This window comes from Pan troglodytes, chromosome 5 (assembly GCF_028858775.2).
Source record: "Pan troglodytes isolate AG18354 chromosome 5, NHGRI_mPanTro3-v2.0_pri, whole genome shotgun sequence".
Classification (NCBI taxonomy): domain Eukaryota; kingdom Metazoa; phylum Chordata; class Mammalia; order Primates; family Hominidae; genus Pan; species Pan troglodytes.
In genome coordinates this window covers 124,763,025-124,784,521 of record NC_072403.2, presented here as the reverse complement: position 1 = coordinate 124,784,521, position 21,497 = coordinate 124,763,025, and the positions used below count along the sequence as shown (strand labels likewise).

Genomic DNA, 21,497 nt, shown 5'->3' with positions numbered 1-21,497 from the left:
CCATGAGAAATATCTTCTTTAATATTGATCTCACGTCTTTTTTACCTATTAGTCCCTATTATATTATGATCAACTCATAATGATCAAAAAGTTGCCTAGGGGCAACTTTACATGCAGGCCATGATGGAAGCTTGCTCAGGGCATCATAAAGACCTCTGGAGAAGAAGAAACCAGGGCTCTGGGCATGGTGATCTCTGGGAAGTGGAGGCCTAGAACCACCAAGAAAGGAATTACAGTAGTCTTCCCTTATCTGCAGTTTTGCTTTTTGTGATTTCAGTTACCTGTGGGCAATCATGGTCCAAAAATATTAAATGGAAAATTCCAGAAATAACTCATCAGTTTTAAATTGCAAGCCATTCTGCATAGTGTGATGAAATGTCACACCATCCTGTGCTGTCCCTCTCCTTCCCACCAGGCATGTGACTCATCCCTTTGTCCGGTATATCCACACTGTAGATGCTGCCTGTTAGTTAGTTGGTAGCCATCTAGATTATCTGATCTACTCTCTTGGTATCACAGTCTTGTGCTCAAGTAGCCCTTATTTCATTCAATAATGGGCCCAAAGTGCAAGAGTAATGATCCTGGCAATTTGGATGTGCTAAAGAGAAGCCATAAAGTGTCTCCTTTAAGTGAAAAGGGGAAAGCTCTCGACTTAATAAAGAAAAAAAAAATCATATACTTACGCTGTTAAGATCCACAGTAAGAATGAATCTTCTCTTCATGAAATTATGAAGAAGTACAAAGAAATTCATGCTAGCTTACCTCCTACCTCAAACTTCAAAAGTTATGGCCACAGGACGTGATCAATGCTTAGGAAGGAAAAGGAATTAAACATATGGAAAATCTGAACAGAAATTAGTTCTGACTGATGGCCATTGGGTTTGGTATCATACTATATGAGATGTCAGTTATCCCCTGGGGGTCTTGGACCATATACCCTGGAATAAACAGGGATCAGGGGAGGAATACTGTACCTGATTGTAATGGTTTATATATCACTAGTCTTTTATGTTGTTCAAAAGTGTATAAATTGTGTCTTCAGCTCCTTCAGTATAAAAATAGAATATATATTTTCTGCAATTCTGGCAACATATACTTGAGCTTCTTAAATTTACATATTATTGCGATAAGAACACTTAATGTCAGAGTATCTGTCTTTTAATGGGAGTATTTGGATCACTCACATTTGAAGTGGTTAATAATATAGTTGGATTAATATCTACCATATTCCCAACTATTTTCTATTTGTTATCTGTTCTTTGTAACATTTTTGCCTTGCAGTCCTTTTCTGCCTTCTCTGGTTTTAATTGAACATTTTACATAACTGCATTTTGTCCTTTCTCTTAGCATATCAGTTATACATTTAAAAAATTATTCAGTGCCCTAGAATTTACCATATACACTTCCAAAAAATCTAAGTCCACTTTCAAAGAACAGTTTATGGGTGACGCAGGTACTTTAAAACAGAGCACTTCAATTCATCCCTCTTTCCCTCATAATATTGTTGTCATTCCTTTCACTTATCCAGAAGCAATAATCACTTAGTACACATTTTTTAATGATTTTATTTTACCTTTGTTTATTCCTTCCCTAACATTATTCCTTTCTTTATGCAGATACAAGTTTCTGATCCATATCACTTTCTCCTCTCTGAAGAGCATCTTTAAACATTTCTTTCTGGCAACAAAATTCCTGAATTTTTATTTGACTAAGAAAGTATTTGCCCTTTACTTTTAAAGAATAATTTCACTAGATAAAGAATTCTAGGTTAGTGGCCTTTTTTTTTCTTTCAACTGTTAAATATTTCTCTCTGCTTTCTTCTTAATTGTATGGTTTCTGAAGGCAAATTCCGTTAGAGGTATGGTTTTCCTTTTCTCCAGCTTCTTTCAAGATTTGTTCTTTGATTTTCTTTTTTATTTTTTAAATTTTTTAAATTTTTTAAATTATATTATTTTGTTTTATTTATTTTATTTTATTTTATTTTATTTTATTTTTTGAGACAGAGTCTTGCTCTGTCACCCAGGCTGGAGTGCAGTGGCACAATCTTGGCTCACTGCAAGCTCCGCCTCCCGGGTTCACGCCATTCTCCTGCCTCAGCCTCCCCAGCAGTTGGGACTACAGGCGCCCGCCACCACGCCCGGCTAATTTTTTGTATTTTTAGTAGAGACGGGGTTTCACCGTGTTAGCCAGGATGGTCTCCATCTCCTGACCTCATGATCCACCCGCATCGGCCTCCCAAAGTGCTGGGATTACAGGCATGAGCCACCGCACCCAGCCCTTGTCTTTGATTTTCTAACGACAGGCCTAGGTGTAGATTTTTTGGTATTTACCTCTCTCAGTGTTCTCTGAGCTCCTTGTTTCTGTGATTTGATATCTGTTATTAATTTCAGAAATTCTCAGCCATTATTACCTCAAATATTCTGCTTCTTTGTCTGTTTTTTCTTTGTGTATTCTCTTTTGTAATTATCCCACAGTTCTTGGATATTCTATTCCATTTTTTTTTTCATTTTTTTTTCTTCGCCTTTCAATTTGAGAAGTTTCCATCATCGTATCTTCAGGCTCACTGATTCTTTCATCAGCTGTGTCCGGACTACTGATGACTCCCTCAAAACAACTCTTATTTTCTCTTTCAGTGTTTTTGGTTACCATTTGTTTTGTTTTGTTTCCTTTTGCTCCTTTTGATTTTCAGTGTTTAGCATTTCATTTCTGTACTTTCTTAGAATTTTTAATTCTCTGTTTATATCATTCATCTGCTCCTGCATTTTGTCTGCTTTTTCCATTAGAGTCCTTAGCATATTAGTCATATTTATTTAACATTTCCAGTCTGATCATTCCCAAATCTCTGCTGTTTCTGAATCTGGATCTGACACTCGCTCTGTCTCTTCAACGTATGTGTCTTTTGTGTTTCAGCAAGTGTTGTAATTTTTTTTTTTGCAATTTGAACATGACGAATTGGGTGAAAGAAACTGAGTTAAATAGACCTAAGTGTGAGGATTTAGGTTTATCTGGCTATGAGTTAGGCTACATTTATTACTTGCCTGTAGCTGCAGATATGAGAAGCTAACATTTCCTTGAGTGTTCCTGTTTTTGTCTTTTCTATTGTCTTTGAGTTTCTCTAGAAACTCTAATTCTGGCCATTAAATTAAAAAAAATTAAATAATAGTTTCTGACATAGGAAAATACAACATGTATCCCCTTTATAACTAAAGGGAAACAAGTCCCATACTTTACTATACATTATGCTTTTGCTTTTATGGTGCCGAATCTTAAGCATGTGCATGAAAAACTTAGGAAGAGACATTTTAAAAAGAACTCCATAGACCTTTTATGATTGATATTTTATGTGCCCCCCTTTTCTCTTTCTATGTGTTAAAATTTGTGGTGTTATTTCTTCTCTCTCTCTTTCCCTTTCTGCCTCTCTCTCTCTCTCTCTTTCCTTTCTCTCATTAAGACATAAATAAATGGGTTGCCAGAATTTCCTAGTTTAACCATTTTCAAAATTTATGCTGCTAAGAGTACCTGGTAAAGAATTCTCAACAGCAATAAGATAAATTGTTTTACTCTAATTAGGTCTCAAATTACAACCTAAGTAATTCACATTCTAGGTGAATATAAGTTAATGGACACTGCAAGAAAATGAAACTCTATTTAAAATTTAGCACAGCAGAATATAACTCTCTTTTCATTTCTCACTTATTAAACCATCAATTAATTTCCCTTAACACTCAGGACTCAGCATGGACAAGACTGGGTAATTTCAGGCAAACCTAGAGAGTAGAAAGATAATCACTTCCCACTGAGGGCTTTAAATGTTCACCAGGGCCCTGCTGTGTTTAATGCAGACCCAGTGCCCTGACCTGAGGATGGCTTTTTTGTTCCCATATTATGTTTTAAATCACTCATCTATACGGTTTTTAGTACTATGAACAAAATGAAATTTTCACCTATGAATTCAGGTCTTCTGGAATTTGTGCAAATATGCAATTACAAAAAAGAAAAGTCATTTTTTTTCTATCAACTTGGAATTATTGGCAAAGGATTTTCTAAACCTTTATAAAATGTATTTCCAACTAGAAGTCAGCTAACTTGACTCACCTTGAACAGCTCCAGTAACGATCAAACTTTCTTTCTCACCAAGCAGCACATTTCCTGTGGACAAATTTTATAAAGATTGATCCAGTTTGTTTCATTTTAACTTCCATTCATTAGCCTTCTTTTCTTTTGTTTCTATCTTCTAGTATCTCATATGGCAGCCTTTTAGAAAATAATATTTGTCATAGTCAACACCCATTAGCACAATGAATCTACTTTTCACAATAAGTATCCCAGTTCTCTTCATGGTACCTCATATTACATGCTTGTTTTATTCTGTCTTGTTCCCTCCTGAAGTGAAGTGTGGCACTCAGAAACTGACCTAGGAATCTGTGAAATCAATGGGCAAATTTGAGATTACATACACTACATTCTGCTTCTTCTTTGTATTTGAAACCTACTCAAAGACTGATCACCTCCTTGGCTAAATAATACCCAGTGGCAGAGAGTCAGGAAAATTACAACAGGAAGATGAGACCATGTTTGACATCCTATCTCTCTAAATCTTCCTTTTTCATGTCCCTCTGGATGCTTCCAGCCCATTAAAATTTTCTTTTCTGTGTCTTATTGCAGCAGAAACCCAATCTTCTCTGTAGAATGTGGGTTAGTGTTGAGATAATTAGAAAAGTTAATCTCTCAGGCTTAGCTGGCAATGTTTCTCTGTCAGCATCAACCACAGAGCTGTGCACAAATTAGATGCTGTATACATTGCTTTAAATAAATGTCTTAACTTATGTAAAGTGCACATGTACTCAGAAAGCACTTAAAGGATGGTAAAGAGGGAATATTCCAATTTGAAAAACACAGAGTTCCAAGCCACCTCTAGGACTGATATGCAGAAAGGACAGACATTTTCTAAACCAGTGCTATTCAAAATGTGGTCGCCTAATAGATATAGCAGCAGCATCTAGAAATTTAGTAGAAATGAAGACCCAAGGCCCCTCTCCAGACCTGAATCACAATCTCAAAGGACGGGACCCAGAATTTTGTACAGAAAAATTTTATGCAAGATACAATTTGAGAAGATGCTTCTCAACCACTGTCCAGTCTCTTTCTCTGTCCCCTTTATGAGGCTCTGGCTTCCTATTGACTTGGCATCAAACATGGTAACCTGAAAGAAGTGTGTGTTATTTTTAGCATTGTGTGTCTATAGTATTCACCATCTTCAATGTTAGCCTTAACTTCCACTTTCTTCTAAAGAACCTTCTCCCCGTTTACTGTTTGTGGTCACATCCCACAATTAATTACCTTCACACACACATTTGCAACATTATTCAAACTTGAACGCCAATTGTATCCTTCTTCATCTGTCAGGAATATATTTATATTTTAAAATAAACCCTAAAAACCCACCTTCTCCTTGACTTTCCTGACATACCTAGAAACCACACCGAGAAACAGATCTATTTTTGTATACCCTCATATCACATCATTCACAAATCTCTTGTGATCACTGCCACATTTTGCCATGTGTAATAAGTGTTCCTAGAAAGCAGAGACGGGGGCAAAATTGTGTATGCTAATAGTTAACCAGATCAGATAATCATAAAGAAGCAGAGGTAAGGAGAAAAGGGAGGAAGATATAGGGAAAGAGAAGAAATTAAACTCAAGAGAGTGAATTCCTGACATGGGTACTGCTTGTTATCAAGTACAACTAATTGGTTTTTCTTGAGGAATCATCCTCATAGAGCCCATATAAATGGTGCATCTCAGGACTCTCTGTCCAGAGTGCAGAGCCGAGAAATAATTATATGCTGGCTGCTGTCTTCCACTGGTCAAAAGTTTGTTCTATGATGTGCTAATGCCCTCTTTCTTCTCAATTGCATTTGAGTCATTCTCTCTGCAGCTTGAAGTTTAGCACTAACAGGAAACTTCAAGGATGGGAGGTGAAAGGGAGCAGTGAGGACAGTACCCAAGCACTGTCAGGTTCCGTCTATAAGAGATTAGTCTGAGCCCATTCAAAGCTGGCCGACTTCATGGCAATTGGCAATCAAAGGTGGATGAAGGTCCAGAAAGAGGTCATGCTGAGAGGATGTAAAGTGGTACTTAAAGATGTCTGATAGAAATTGTGTGTATCTCTGGCTTATCTGTCCATGGAGACCATTCTTGAGGTTAGACTTGGCATTTCATATTTTCACAGCTTCTAGTGTTTATTTTAAACATCAAAGGTCCTCCCTGAATGTGCTGCAGAAATGTAAGACTACCAGTGGCTTAAAAATGTTTGCTTAATTAATTGCACTGTAATTAATCAATTCTCTCTACATCAGGTATTTACAGCATAGAAACTTACTCTACAAGGCAAGATTCTTTACCTGTATTTTTTCACTGTGTTTCCCAAGAATCTAGAACAATACTTGGTACATAATGGGTATTCAAACAAATTTGTTGAATGAACGAATCTCATCAAATTCCAAAGAAGAGAAGCACATGGTCTTGAACATACTCATAATTTGAAGAAGCCATTAATATCAATCATTAGAAAAGGTGAAAGGGGCATCTGTGACCTTGTCAGTTTTTCCCAGCTGTAAAACAGGAATAATTATAGGGCAGTGGAATTCACTATTATACAAAATTGGAAGCTTCTAGTTTAATTGTGCAGGACACTTGACCATAATAAGCCTTAGTCTCCTCATAGCTCTTATCTGTTAACTAGATTACATACTGTAGACTAGTTTTTTTTTTTTTTTAACAGAAGTTAACATGAGACTCCAGAACAGTACTGGCCATCAACATCCAGCTGTCAGATGTGAGAAGAAAGAGAGTACATGATAACAGGAAGGCTTTACAGGGTATATACCATGTCTGCTATATTTCTCTGGCCAAAACTCGGCCACATGACCACACTTAATAGCAAGGGAGGTTGGCAGATATAGTTTCACTATTTGTCTGGACTGAAAGAAAAAATGCTTAGTGAATAAATAGCTAATTTAAGCCACCAGAATTAAATAGTAGATTTCACATTGGCTTCTTCCTGTCTGTGAAGTTTGTGGGATACATTTTTGCAAAGACATTCCATGCGTTCCATGTAATTTCTGATATAAGGTAATCTACTTGGAGGGAGGTGATAAGGAAGCTCAGAGTAAGTTTTCATTGCATAGGTGTATGTGTCAGGCTATAATATTTAAAGCATATGGAGGTCTTTTTCAGATTTGGACAGAAGTGGGGGAGCACAAAGGAAGTGTGTTTATTCTAGGATCCACTATCAGACTTTCTTTGCAATTAAAAAAACTCCATATGCATGCCAGCTATTTTCATTTTGTGGGCAGTTGGGAGATGACTGCAGTGTCCTGGTACTGCGGCGAACAACCTGAATCTACAAAAGTTAGGGTGATCAATTGATCTGCAGTGCCAGCTTTGGCATATCTCCAGTAACCACTTTGTTATATTTATAGTACTTTATTTTACAAGTATTGTTAATAACAACAATGGTTCTCACTTAGTACATTAACTGGTAGTGCCACCTAGATTTAATGACAAAATGGCAAATTAATTCATATTACATTTCGTTAAGGAATATGAGATAAATCCATGAATGAAGTGAAATTAAGCTTTTCTGGCTCATCATATTTAATTTTAGAAAGTCATAACTTTATTTTATTCTAGGTGAAATGATTGATAAGTAATTGTTTTTCTGACATACAAAATTTAGATTCAAAAGTACCACATTTTCATTTATTATGTTGTAATTATTTTGTATTAGAAACACCTTTAAATAATTATAGAGGCATTCATAAATCAATGAATGTTATGTACAGAGGGATTGCAAATTTATTATCACTACAGCATCTTACTAACAAAATGCAAATTAAATTAATAATTAAGAGTTTAGTTTTCATATTTAGACTCCCTCAGACAAATATTGTTTTAGTGTTTTGAAATTTTTTTTAAATTTTATTTATTTATTTATTTTTATTATACTTTAAGTTTTAGGGTACACGTGCACATTGTGCAGGTTAGTTACATATGTATACATGTGCCATGCTGGTGCGCTGCACCCACTAACTCGTCATCTAGCATTAGGTAGACCTCCCAATGCTATCCCTCCCCCCTCCCCCCTCCCCACCACAGTCCCCAGAGTGTGATATTCCCCTTCCTGTGTCCATGTGATCTCATTGTTCAATTCCCACCTATGAGTGAGAATATGCGGTGTTTGGTTTTTTGTTCTTGCGATAGTTTACTGAGAATGATGGTTTCCAGTTTCATCCATGTCCCTACAAATTTTTAGATTATGAATGATGTGTAGAGTAAGTTTGAGACTACCCATTTTCTTAAAGGTAGGTCCCTTGCTTTTTCTATAAAACCCTTCCAAACCTGCCTTGGAAACTCCACTTTTTATACAGTTCACAGATGATTCCTATGATTTATAACTCAGTAACACAAATATCTTTAGAGGCATTGCTCATATGGATGCATATTTTAAACTCTAACCTTATGTTCCTTTCTATGTTTTCTTTTAGAAGGCGGAAGAGGAAAAATTTCAAACAAACATTTTAATAACAATATATTTTTAGGAACCACTCATCTTCTGCTTTTAGGGATTTATTTTTTTCCCTCTTTCACAGACCCCTCCCACCATAACATCTGCTCCCTCCACCTCCCCACTCCAATCAGCTCAACCAGTTATATTAAAATAAAAAGAAATTTATCACTAGATTTCTCTGGGTAGAAGCGAGGTCCCTGCTCCCTTGAGAAATGGAGCACTCTAACTCTACTCATCTTCACTCTTTGGCCACCAGAATTCCATTGTCTGTTGTGTCAGACGCAAAACACAATCATGGTGATAGGGATCATCTAACGTATGAAAACTTTAACATAATATATTAAAAATTAAACTATTCTGCCCTCATATCCTCGTCTCATTTACTTCGTGTATTTAGTATTACACTTCAATTTTCTAAGTTGCAAAATAAGTACCCAGAGTATGGATGTGTCATATACTTTTCTTTTTTTAAAAAAATTGAGTATTTAGTAACTGTGCAGTCACCAGTAGTTGAATTGAACAGTTGTTAAATTGAGTAAATTTTTTCATGATTGTTTCAGTTTCTGTAAACCCTTTGGTAGCAATTTTTTTTCCTATTGCAAAACAATACTCTGTATAGACTAAAACTACTTTAGGGTATATATTCTTATACTATTCACATGATGATAAGCTTGACAGATCAGCTGATATTGATTTGTTATAAAGTATTGAAAGAAATTTTCTTCTGTTTAAAAATTAATAAGGTGGTGTACTGGAAATATTTCCTCCAATATTAAAACATTGTTGTAGGCAGCATGAGGACATGAGTTCTTTGTAGCCCCAAATACTTTTACTTTAGAAAAGATGCCTGTGCTATGAAGAATCATCCTTTCAGCACTGCCTGTTAATTCCAATCTCACAGAATTAACATCAAGTACAGATTCTGTTTATATTTCTCTATAGGATTTTATGTGATTGTGAGAAGAAAGATAAAAAATTATTTTTCAAAGCGTGTTTTATTTCAAGTTCTGGATGAAAGTAAATCCAATAACTTTGATTACAAATATTTTCAAATAAATTTGAAATAGAAAACAGTCTAATATTCCTCCATAAATGTACACAGAAAAAAGTGTCATGAACTTAGTGTAATAGCTGGAGGTCTTCACTAGAGGAAAGAAATTTTAATTAAAAATAAACTACTTTAATTCGTCTATTATTCACAACTGTTTATAAAACTATTGTGTCCCAGGAACTATAGTAGACATAGGAATTATAAAATTTAAAGAGCTAGTCCAACTTTTAAGATTAAGGTGTAAGTAGGAAAAGGAGACACATAAGAAAACAAATTATAGCCCAGTATAACTGCAGGAGTAAAGATATGTCCAGAGCACTTGGAGACAGCATGGAGGACAAGCATATAAGCCTGCCTTGGAGTCAAAGTTTTAAGACTGGAGAAGTGATTATAACTTTCAGAAGGTTTCCAAGTGGACTAGTCCATGCACAGGTGAGAAGGAATATTCTAAGCAAATGGAGCAGCCAGTGTACAGGTAGGAGGGAGCAAGATATGTTCAAGCAAATAAAGTTAGCTCAATTTTGCTGGGGGCAAAGGGTGGTGGTGGTATGCATTGAGGCTGGAAATGATGTTTGAACAACCTTGCATTTCAAACGACTGCTCCCATGGACATAAGTAATTCTTGCAGAGCTGTGAACATAGATACCTTATAATCACTGTGTGTAAGTGGGTATGCGTGCTTTAAAAATATCAGCTGGGAGGCAGTGCAGAGAATGGGTTGGGGAGTTGTAGGAGTGGAAAGATTATGCACAGGGTGAGTTACATTGAGGCCATTATAGTTATCAAGAGCAGGAGAATAGAGATGTTTAGAAGGTTGAATTGAAAGGGCTTGTTGATTGCACAGATGTGAGTAGAATAGAAAAGCAAGTATGAAATGACCGCTAGGTTCATAATGAGGTTAACGGGGTACATGGTGGTGCTATTACAGAGAGAAATAATGCAGATCTAGAAGCATGTGTGTGTGTGTACCTTTGTTGGAGGGTATGGATACAATATATGACAAAATCTTAAAACATGGTTAAACGGTTTTCAGGATTTCAACTTTTTTTCTACAATGTATATGGTTTTGATAGCTTTTAAGCTCCAAATTAAACACATCCCCTTCACTCCCATACCAGGAAGAGTTCTGTCATTATTTCATCCTGTATCTAGGATAGCCTATATGCCTAGCAATTCAGAACCATCTGTGTATGATAAAGCTATCGCTTCCAATCCTGCACGTCTCTCTTGTTTCACCTAACCCTTTCTTGTCAACCATTTTCATCACTGTCATTGCTGTCTTGTCTCTAATCTCTAACTCTTTAAAAGAACACGGCTTCAAATTCCTCTTTCCAAATTTCTCCTGGTTCTCCTTTCATGATAGTCAAATAATATCAGTTAAAAGAACAGAAATATTTTCCCAACTTAGGGCATTTATACTTTCAGCTGATGAAACACTAACGGGCGTCTCTTTTTTTATCTAAAGCTTTACAGGTTGCCTACTTTCCCTCCTTCCCCTTTTTTGGGTATGAACATATTTCAGGGTTTTATCTTTCCTCTCTGTTCCTCTATCTCTTTATTCACAGAAAAATTTATGAAGTGAAGAACTGAATTTAAATTTCTTAATTCAAATTCAGCCTCTGCTGAGCTTAACTTTTGTTCAAATGTTTATCCTGCAAGGCACAATGTTTAATACCTCAGACCCAAGTTTTCTGCTGTATTTAAAAGGGGATAACACATATTTGTAGAGTGTTGAGAGAATTAAAGGAAATGCTGTATATATAAAGCACTTAGTATAGTTCCTGACAAGTGGTAAGTAGGACATATATGTTAGTTTTATTACAAATATTGTTATAAATATTACTAGACACTTCAAGTCAAATAATTAGGAAATTTTCTGGTTGCTACACTTAGGTATAGTTTAGACTGATAATCTTAAGAGAGTGCTTTTTCATTTTTCATTTTAAGATTAACATTTGTTTGAGTTTGCTCAAAATAAGTGACATATTATATTTCTTTAAATAGTGAAAACACTTGTAAAAACAAAACTGTAATAGGTTAATTTGAACCAGTTTTCTAATTTCCATGAGTATTTTTATTATGTTTTCATTTCTCATAATCATATGGTCATAGAAAGAACAATCTGAGAGTTAACCAAATTAATAGTACCCATAAAAATTGTTAATTTGATGATGTGCTGATTTTATTATTAATAGTTTTTAATAAAATACTCTCCAATGGATAGTAACACATTGCCTATAATTTTATGAAAATAATGCAATGCTCAGAAAACACACTGGCATTTTCTTTTGATTACAAATCAATGGGGTACCCTATAACTCAATAAAAAGTGTTGTGGAATTCATGTTTCATATGTTTGGATGTGCAACAAATACAATATTGATTTGTTGCCTACAGCGAATCATAATAACAAATACCAAAGGAAAAATGAAACTACTTGTCTCATTTGTATTTCACTTCTTATATAAAGAAAAATAGCATTTGCATTAAAAAATAGAAAATAAGCATTAGTAATGTGGAATGGAAGTCCTTAAAGATAAGAATATTATAAAGTACAGGCTGTTGGGCTAAAATGTTATCTCTGACCAGAACAAATGGTGTCATGGAAAATTACTGTAGTCTCAAGGAGATTCACATATGAGATAGCTGAACCACTGCCAAGAATATCTAAAGAACATACAGAACAGGAAAATCACCATAAATCTTAATAATGGACAAACAGAAATTTTCACCATAAAATTGAAATAAATACTGTTTTTTTTCCTACAAAGTTGTATTCACAGAATGGTTGTTTAGTTCTTAGAAAACTGCATAAATTTACTAATGTCATATCATTGTCTACTAGTCTTTTATTAAAAAAATAAGGCAAAATCTGGTCATCAAGGAAATTCTATCAATATAGTTACATACAATCTCTAAATTTTACCATGGAATTTATAAAAACTCTTGCTGTAGCCTTATAAATAATAAGAAATAATATATTCTTCGGAATAATTAGATTTTAATAATAATAGTAATCAAAACCGATAATGGGTCAATCAATTTAGTAAATGGAGGCTCTGTCTACAAATTTGTTTTATTCAATAGTTTATTCTTTAAAATTGTCATCAAGGTAATATGCAAATATTTAAGTTCTCATAGTACAAAGTAGTTTATGCTTACAAGCAGTAGTTCCTACCCCATCTCTCCCCACTGCAAACACACTCCCTGGAAGCAATAATCTGTGATTTCAGTGTTTAAATTAATTGCCTCAATTTTCTCTAAATGATTGTTCATAGTACCACTTCTTGATGTTTTAACTTTAGCCATCATTTATTGCTTATTATGCTGTGGCTGTAAAGATTTAGCTTACTTAAAAATCTGCTTCATCCTCACCTCTTCTTAATAAAGTTACAGCACTACTTTACTTTTTATGTCTTTAAAGAATATTCTTTAAACCAAGGATTGACAAACCATGGCCTGTAGGCCAAATCCAGCTTGCTGCCAGTTCTTGTAAATAGAGTTTTATTGAAACACTGCCTTATCCATCTGTTTAGGGTTCTGTATGGATAATTTCATACCACAATGCCTGGCCTGAGTAGTTGCAACAGAAACCGTATCACTTGCGAAGCCTACAGTATTTACTATCTGGCCTTCTAAAGGAAAAATTTTGCTAACCTCTCATTTAAACTTCTGTTTTTTAAAGTTTTTGTTTGTTTTTCAATTTTAGACAGTATATACCATCCCTTTATTGCTAGGTAAGTATATCAATACCCATAATCATTTCTTTACTTCTCATACTTCTTCCACCCACCAACTTGCATGAGCCATACTTTGACTTTTGTATTGTCAAGATTGATGACATTTAAATTCTACTCCATTATTATGACAAAACTTCATAATTCATCTGTGAATTGAACCTAAAAGTTAAAAACCAATACTTTTTTACATTATTATTGTGTGCATAATGCCCCATACATACTTCAGTAGATACATACTTCAATATCTACTTCAATGAGATTTCTACTCTGCCACTCAAGAAAGCATATGCAAATAAATTCTCCTTTGTGACATTCCAATAGCTGGTCAAAGGTATGCCATTTACTTTAAGTATAATCCATGATTGTGGTAGATATTATTCTAAGATGACCCCCAAGATCCTCAGGTCCTGGTGTATAGACTTTGAATAATCCCCAGTACAATGAGGGTGATGTCTGTCAGTTCTGCGATTAGATTATGTTATATGGCACAACTGACATTAAGAAAGGGAAATTATCTGGGTGGACTTGGCTTCATCATGAGCCCCTTACATCTAGATTTTGATTTCAGATACGAAAGAAGCAGAGCAAGAAGTCAGAGACACGTGTTCCTGCTGACCTAGGAAAAAGCAAACAGCTACATTGTGAAGGGCCAGTGAGGAGGGGCATCCTCTAGGGGCTGAGAGCTATCCTCTGCTGACAGCTGACAGCCAATAAGAAAACAGGGATCTCAGTCTTATAAGCACAAATAATAAATCTATCTTGGAAAAAAAACAAACAAATAACAAAACAAACAAACAAAAAATTTAAATGAGTTTGGAAGGGGATTCTCCCCTATGGCCTTCAAACAAAAACTTAGTCCTACTGACACCTTGATTTTAGCCTTGTGATATCCTGAGCAAAGAATACCCTGTTCCAGATGTCCCACCCACAGAACTGTGAGATAATAAATGAATAGTATTTTAAGAAGCAGAGTTTGTGATAATTTGTTACATAGCAATAGATAATTATTCCAACACTCATGAACTGAGTTTGGAGAGTTGAAGAATCCCTGAAGACAGTCAGGATATTTTTCTTTATCCTTTTGAGGTGGTCTTAAGATATGACCACAAACACTTTGATGCTCATCCTACAAAAGGTTGGGTTTAATTTCTCTCCACTTGAATATGGGCTGATGTTCGTGACTTGCTCCTAATGAATTTAATGTAACCTAAGTGATGCTGTGTGACTTTCAAGGTTGGTTAAAAAGTGATAGATGTCAAAAAACAGAAATATGTTTATTGCGGCATTATTCACAATAGCAAAGACTTGGAACCAACCCAAATGTCCAACAATGATAGACTGGATTAAGAAAATGTGGCACATATACACCATGGAATACTATGCAGCCATAAAAAATGATGAGTTCATATCCTTTGTAGGGACATGGATGAAATTGGAAACCATCATTCTCAGTAAACTATCGCAAGAACAAAAAACCAAACACCGCATATTCTCACTCATAGGTGGGAATTGAACAATGAGATCACATGGACACAGGAAGGGGAATATCATACTCTGGGGACTGTGGTGGGGAGGGGGGAGGGGGGAGGGATAGCATTGGGAGATATACCTAATGCTAGATGACGAGTTGGTGGGTGCAGCGCACCAGCATGGCACATGTATACATATGTAACTAACCTGCACAATGTGCACATGTACCCTAAAACTTAAAGTATAATAAAAAAAAAAGAAAAAAAAAAAAAAAAAAAAAAACAGAAATAGCCAAAATGTCTTTCAGCAGGATAATGGACAAAAAGTAAAGATTTATACTTTGGAATGTTGTTTCATGATCAAATCAAATAAGCTATTAATTAATCCATACAACAACATGGATGAATCGTAAGTACATATTCCCAAGTGAAAAAAAAATCAGTCCTGTGAGGCTGCATACCATATGATTGCATTGAAATGATACTCTGGAAAAGGGAAAACCATAGAGATGAAAATCTATCAATGGCACCAGGGCCTTTGGGAAGGGAGAAGGTTGACTAAGATGAGTTGAAGAACTGAAGATGTTTTTATGACTAAGGAATGAATCAAAATGATACTGTTTGACCCCTCCTTTTCTCAAAATCCATAGGACTTCAAGGACTAAGAATAAAGCTTAATAGATGAATTTTAAAAAAATTAACCAGGAATACAGGAGATCCCAGGATAGAATGCAGACTGTTGCAAAATAATCTAACTGTATTACAAATGTGTGATATAATCTCACTGAAAAGGGTGGAGAAAATAAGTATTCAGCTAAATAACTTCGGAAATGACTGAAAACTGGAAGAATAAAGACCAGGAAACTATACATAAGCATTGGATTGTTGCTGCTAAAGTTGTTTGTCATGGGAGTACAGGTTAAGAATTCTGAAATTCTGCACATATATACTAGAATTGAACAATAAGTAAATAGATGGCAGGTGGTAGAAGCCAGGTTTTTTCTGTTGGAGTTAGCAGTTACAGAGAAGCAAGGAGGAAAGGCTGGAATGAAGCATAAGGTACCAGACTAGAATCAGAGATATTTGTAGGGACTTGTGTCTAGCTTAATACAGATATTGATAGATATATAAAAGCAAAATTATATATATTATATGTGTGTGTATATATACACATATGTATATATAATACACGTGTTAGTATGCATACATATATTTCCTTGCTCCATTTGCTGAGAAAGCCTAAAAGCAATGAGTACTCCAGCATTCAGACAGTTTCTAACTCCATTCTCCAATAAAAGTAAGCAGGGCTCCTTTGAGAAATGTTTGGTTCTAGAGCTGGGAGGGAAAGTGTACAAGATGAACCTGGAGTATGTTGATGTGCTAAAATTTAGGGTATTGCTCAAAAAACAAAACAATGGCGGTAATTCAAAGGAACACTTTCTAACTGAAAAAATGCTTAATGGTCAAAGCTGAAACAATGTGAGCAACAAAATGAATAAGATATTGAATTATAACCCAAAGTACAAAATAAATATCTGTGAGTCTGTACCACTACGATTGAAAACTAAATGAGAGAGAAGACAGAAATCTTCCATAGAGAAAAATGCCAAATAATTTAGGTAGATACTGCACCCTCAGGGAAGCAGAGTGTGAGTTCTTCCTCACATATGGGCTGTGCTTAGTGACTTGTGTCCACATAATATAGTATAGAAAGGAGGGAAATAAAATAACTTTACAACAGAGAAATCTGAAAAACAATACTTTAGTGAGGTGAACAAGGTTAACATCATCAGTGAGAAGATAAGTTCTCTTGCTGTATTATATTGGGAATGGCACTTCACCTCTGTGGTCTTCCTCTCTACACAAACATAACCCTGGTCTTAACATGAGAAAAATATCAGATGAACTCAAGATGAAGGACATTCTGCAAAATACTACCAGTAATCATCAAAAGATGTTAGAGAAAAAGGAATACAATCTAAATAAATGATGGTGTTTCTTTAATAATAATATATCAATATTGGTTGAGGAGTTATGATGAATATAATGGATTAATTTAAGATGTTAGCAATGGGGTAAATGAATGCAGGGTATGTAGGGACCCCGTACTATCTTTCTAACTTTTCTGTTAATCTTAATTCTAAGACAAAATGTGTATTAGAAAAGAAAAATGGTAGAGTTTCTGTCTGCCTCTCTCTCTCTCTTTCTCTCTCTCTCTCTCTTTCTCTCTGGCTATGTACCTTAGGAGGCCTGAGTTAACATGTAAGATGTCTAACTATCCCGAAGCCACTATGCTGGAAGGATCACATGGAGAGACCACATAGAGATACAAAGATGCCTGAGGAAACCCAGCTGTTCAGCACAGATGTTTTTTAGTTTTCCCGTTGCCCAGGCATGCGAGTGAGTGAGGTTTCCAAAGACTTTAACCCCAGCCTTTGAGCTGCCAGAGCTGACATGAAGTAGAACAGAGATGAGCTGAGCTTTGCCCCACCTGCAGATGTGTGAGTAAAATTAATGTCGCTGTTGTTTGAAGCCATGTTTTTTAAAATTTAGTTTTTACACTGACAAACAAAAATTGTATCTATTAGTGCACAACATGATGCACACATGATGTTTTGATATATGTATACATTGTGGAATGGCTACATCAAGCTGTTTCACATATTAATGAAGTCTCGAAATCTTGAAGTGGTCTGCCACACAGCACTAGATAAATGGAACACTCCTGTTTTCTAAGATTTTACAATGATACCTCTAGAAAGCATTTTTTAAGTGTTATTCATTTTGTTCAATATTTGTTCAATATTTCAAAGTATTCAATTTTGGCTCAATTTTTTAAAGTATTACTCATTTTGTTCAATATTTGTCAAGCTCTTTTAGTTTAAGCATATCTACCATAGCTCTGGAAATATTCTTGTACTTTTTAAAAATAATTTTATCTCCATTTCATGTATGCTCCCTTCTCAGAAAACTAATTCAGTGCTGAGTGTCTTAAATGAATACCTTGTCATTGTTATCTTTTTCCTATGATTATGTGTTTTAATATATATTTGAGGAATTTCTTTGACTTCATCTTCTAACAATTTTTCAATTACTAATTTTGTAATTAGTAATTATTTCTTTTCCTTTGATCCTTAATTTGGTGAGTAATGCCACTTTTATTTTATGAATTTTATATATATATATATACACACACACACACACACACATACATCTTTCTAAGAATAAATTGCCCTTCTACTTCTTACATTACTTTTGTTTTCTTTCATATTTTAAAATGATACAATAAAATATTTGCTTGATACCACTCTACTCATAAATGAGTTTTATTGACAGGTTGCTTTTGCCAAGCAAGATACAGAGCTGAGTGTCAGTCACTGTGCTTAAAATTTTCTAAATGCTAGAATATACTAGTTGCCCCATTTCTTGCTAGGCAGCTAAATTTACTCTGAGACTGATTTTCCTTTGGCTGTTTACTTAGTTGTATATATTTGCTTTGGTAGTTAATACCTGGCTTCTGGATTAGAGATGGAGAATTATTACAAACATAGGAACTTAATTGTTCTTTCTCTTTCAGACCCACTTTTCACTCCAATCATCTGGGGTCACTTGCATTATTGCCAGGGGCAGCCTAGTTTCCCCTTTACCTGCAGCCCCCTCTGGATTCCATCAACTCATCTGTTTTTCATCTTTCAGAGATATTTTAAGTGTCTGCTGATGTCTCACTTTCTATTATGCTTATGGTTGTAGGATTAGATCATTTTCATTCATTTAACATCATTATAATGGCTATCAATGGATAGGAAATAAAAGTGTTCACTCTTGAATTAGAAGTTGACAACTTTATTACTGATCCAGGAAAGGATATTAATAAGATAAGATTTAAATGTTTATAGTGCATGAAATGGAAAAGGAAAGCTGAAGAGTAAAAGCCAATTGTAAAGGCTAAATTCATTGCCAGGTATTATTATTATTACTGCTATTTTTGTTGCAATTGCTCTCATCATCATCATCATTATTCCAGATACATATTTATTTGCTATAAGACAACCGAACTACTTTTCACTGTGTCCTCTGTTGCCATCCTAGTCTAAGTCACCATTATTTCTCACCTGGATTACTCCAAATGCCTAGTAAATGCTTCCATGTTTTTCCTATTATCCAGTGAAAACATGGTTATCAGAGTAATCTTTTAAAAATAAAAATCAGATCATAAAATGCTCCAATTGGTTTGCCAATCGCTTAGAATAGAACCCAAATCTTGTAATAAGCTATAAGCCTATATAACATACATCCTGCCTACAGTTTGACTTCATCTCATATTTCTCTTCTTTCTTATTTCCTATGCTCCAGACATTTTATCATTTGCTTTAATCACACTAGTTTTGGTTTAATTCCTTCAACTTGCCAAAGCTTGTCCCTAGAGCACCCTTTACATGGATGGCTTTTGCTCATCATTTGTCTCACATCCAACCCCTTCCCATACCTGAGAGGCCTTCTTGACTACTGTACCTTATTAGAGCCTCCCTCCCAGTTAATCTATGTAAATCTTGATCATTTTTTAGTCTATATCTCTATGGACATTCTATATTTATATATTTGATTACATGTTTAGCATTCATCTCCCTCAGAAGAATGTAGGTTACCTGAGGAAAGGGATCTTTATTTTCATTGTACAGAACCATGGTCCTGATACCTAATAGGGACTCAGCATAACTGGTTGAATGATAGGTATTGCATCTCTTCTTATGAAAAGTATACAGACTTTGAAAGTTTAAATAACACCCAAGTTCACACATCTGGTTAATGATAGAACTGAAGTCAATCCAAGTATTTAGTTAGGATTTGGAAAGTCCATAATTTTTTTAAAGCATAATGGCTCAATATAAAATACATCTATGTTCAGCTCATTTAACTAAGGCAAGTATTGGTCTCTAAGAGGTGGCCATCCTCAAAAGGCAGTCAGAGACCCAGGTCCTTTCCATCTGTGGCTCTCCATTCTCATTGCTGTATCTAGCCAACAAAATGGAAAAAAGAGCATGGGATATTTTTGTGAATCAAGTGTGGAAGTGTTACATACACTCACATTCCACTAGCTAGAACTCAGTAATATAATTTATATAACTACATGTAACTGCAGGAAAGTTTGGGTAGTATGGTTATTATGAGTTAAATTGTGCCTTGCAGGCAAAGATTTCATGACGAAAATGCCAAAAGCAATTGCAACAAAAGCAAACATTGACAAATGGGATCTAATTAAACTAAAGAGCTTCTGCACAGCAAAATAAACTATCATCAGAGTGAATAGACAACCTACAGAATGGAAAAAAAATTTTGCAATCTATCCATGTGACAAAGGTCTAATATCCATAGTCTACAAAAACTTAAACAAATTTGCAAGAAAAAAAACCCATTAAAAACTGGACATAAGACATGAACACACACTTCTCCAAAGAAGACATTTATGTGGCCAACAAACATGAGAAAAAGCTCTACATCACTGATCATTAGAGAAATGCAAATCAAAATCACAATGAGATACCATCTCCCACCAGTCAGAAGGGCTATTATTAAAAAGTCAAGAAACAACAGTTGCTGGAGAAGCCGCAGAGAAAAAGTAATGCTTTTACACAGTTGATGGGAATTTAAATTAGTTCAATCATCGTGGAAGACAGTGTGGTGATTCCTGAAAGATCTAGAGACAGAAACACCATTAGATCCAGCAATCCCATTACTGGGTGTATGTATATACGCCCAGTAATGATTTATAAGGAATATAAATCATTCTATTGTAGAGACACATGCACATGTATGTTCACTGCAGCATTATGCACAATAGCAAAGGCATGGAATCAATCCAAATGCCCATCAATGACAGACTGGATAAAGACACTGTGGTATATATACACCATGGAATACTATGCAGCCATAAAAAGGAACTAGATCATGTCCTTTGCAGGGACATGGATGGAATTCGAAGCTGTTATCCTCAGCAAACTAACACAGAATCAGAAAAGCAAACACTACATGTTCTCACTTACAAGTGAGAGCTGAACGGTAAGAACACTAGGGGGAGGGAGAGCATCAGAAAAATTAGCTAATGGATGCTGGGCTTAATACCTAGGTGATGAGTTGACCTGTGCAGCAAACCACCATGGCACACGTTTACCTATGTAAGAAACCTGCACATCCAACAAATGTACCCCAGAACTTAAATAAAAGTTGAAGAAAAACTAAATACATAATAAATAAAAAACATAAATAAAAAATAAATTGTGCCTTTCAAAAAATAACATTGAAATCCTAACATACAACACCTTAAAATGTGACCTTATTTGGACATAAGGTTATTGCAGATATTATTATTACAGTTATGTTAGGGTGAGATCATACAACAGGATTAAGGTTGGTCCCTAGTCCAGTATGACTGGTATCCTTAGAAGAAGATGGCCATGTAAACACACAAATAGAATGCGACATGATCATGGAGGCAGAGATTGGAGAGATGCACCTACAAGCTAAGAAATGCCAAAGACTGCTGGCAACCACCAGAAGCTAGGAGAGAGGCATGGAACAGCTTCTCCCTCATAGCCCTCAGAAAGAACCAAACCTGCCAATACCTTGATTTCAGGCTTCTAACCTCCAGAACTGTGAAAGAATCAATT

At 35.2% G+C, this 21,497-nt stretch overlaps 1 protein-coding gene across 1 annotated transcript in view; it reads right to left on the bottom strand.

The window, feature by feature from the left end:
* The window catches only part of LOC134810350 (uncharacterized), a 180,137-nt gene that overhangs the window by 14,001 nt on the left and 144,639 nt on the right, over positions 1–21,497 (bottom strand). Inside the window, exon 5 of the mRNA XM_063813361.1 lies at positions 4,096–4,149. The gene's annotated coding sequence lies outside the window, so the exon portion shown is untranslated. The remainder of the gene's footprint in view (positions 1–4,095; positions 4,150–21,497) is intronic.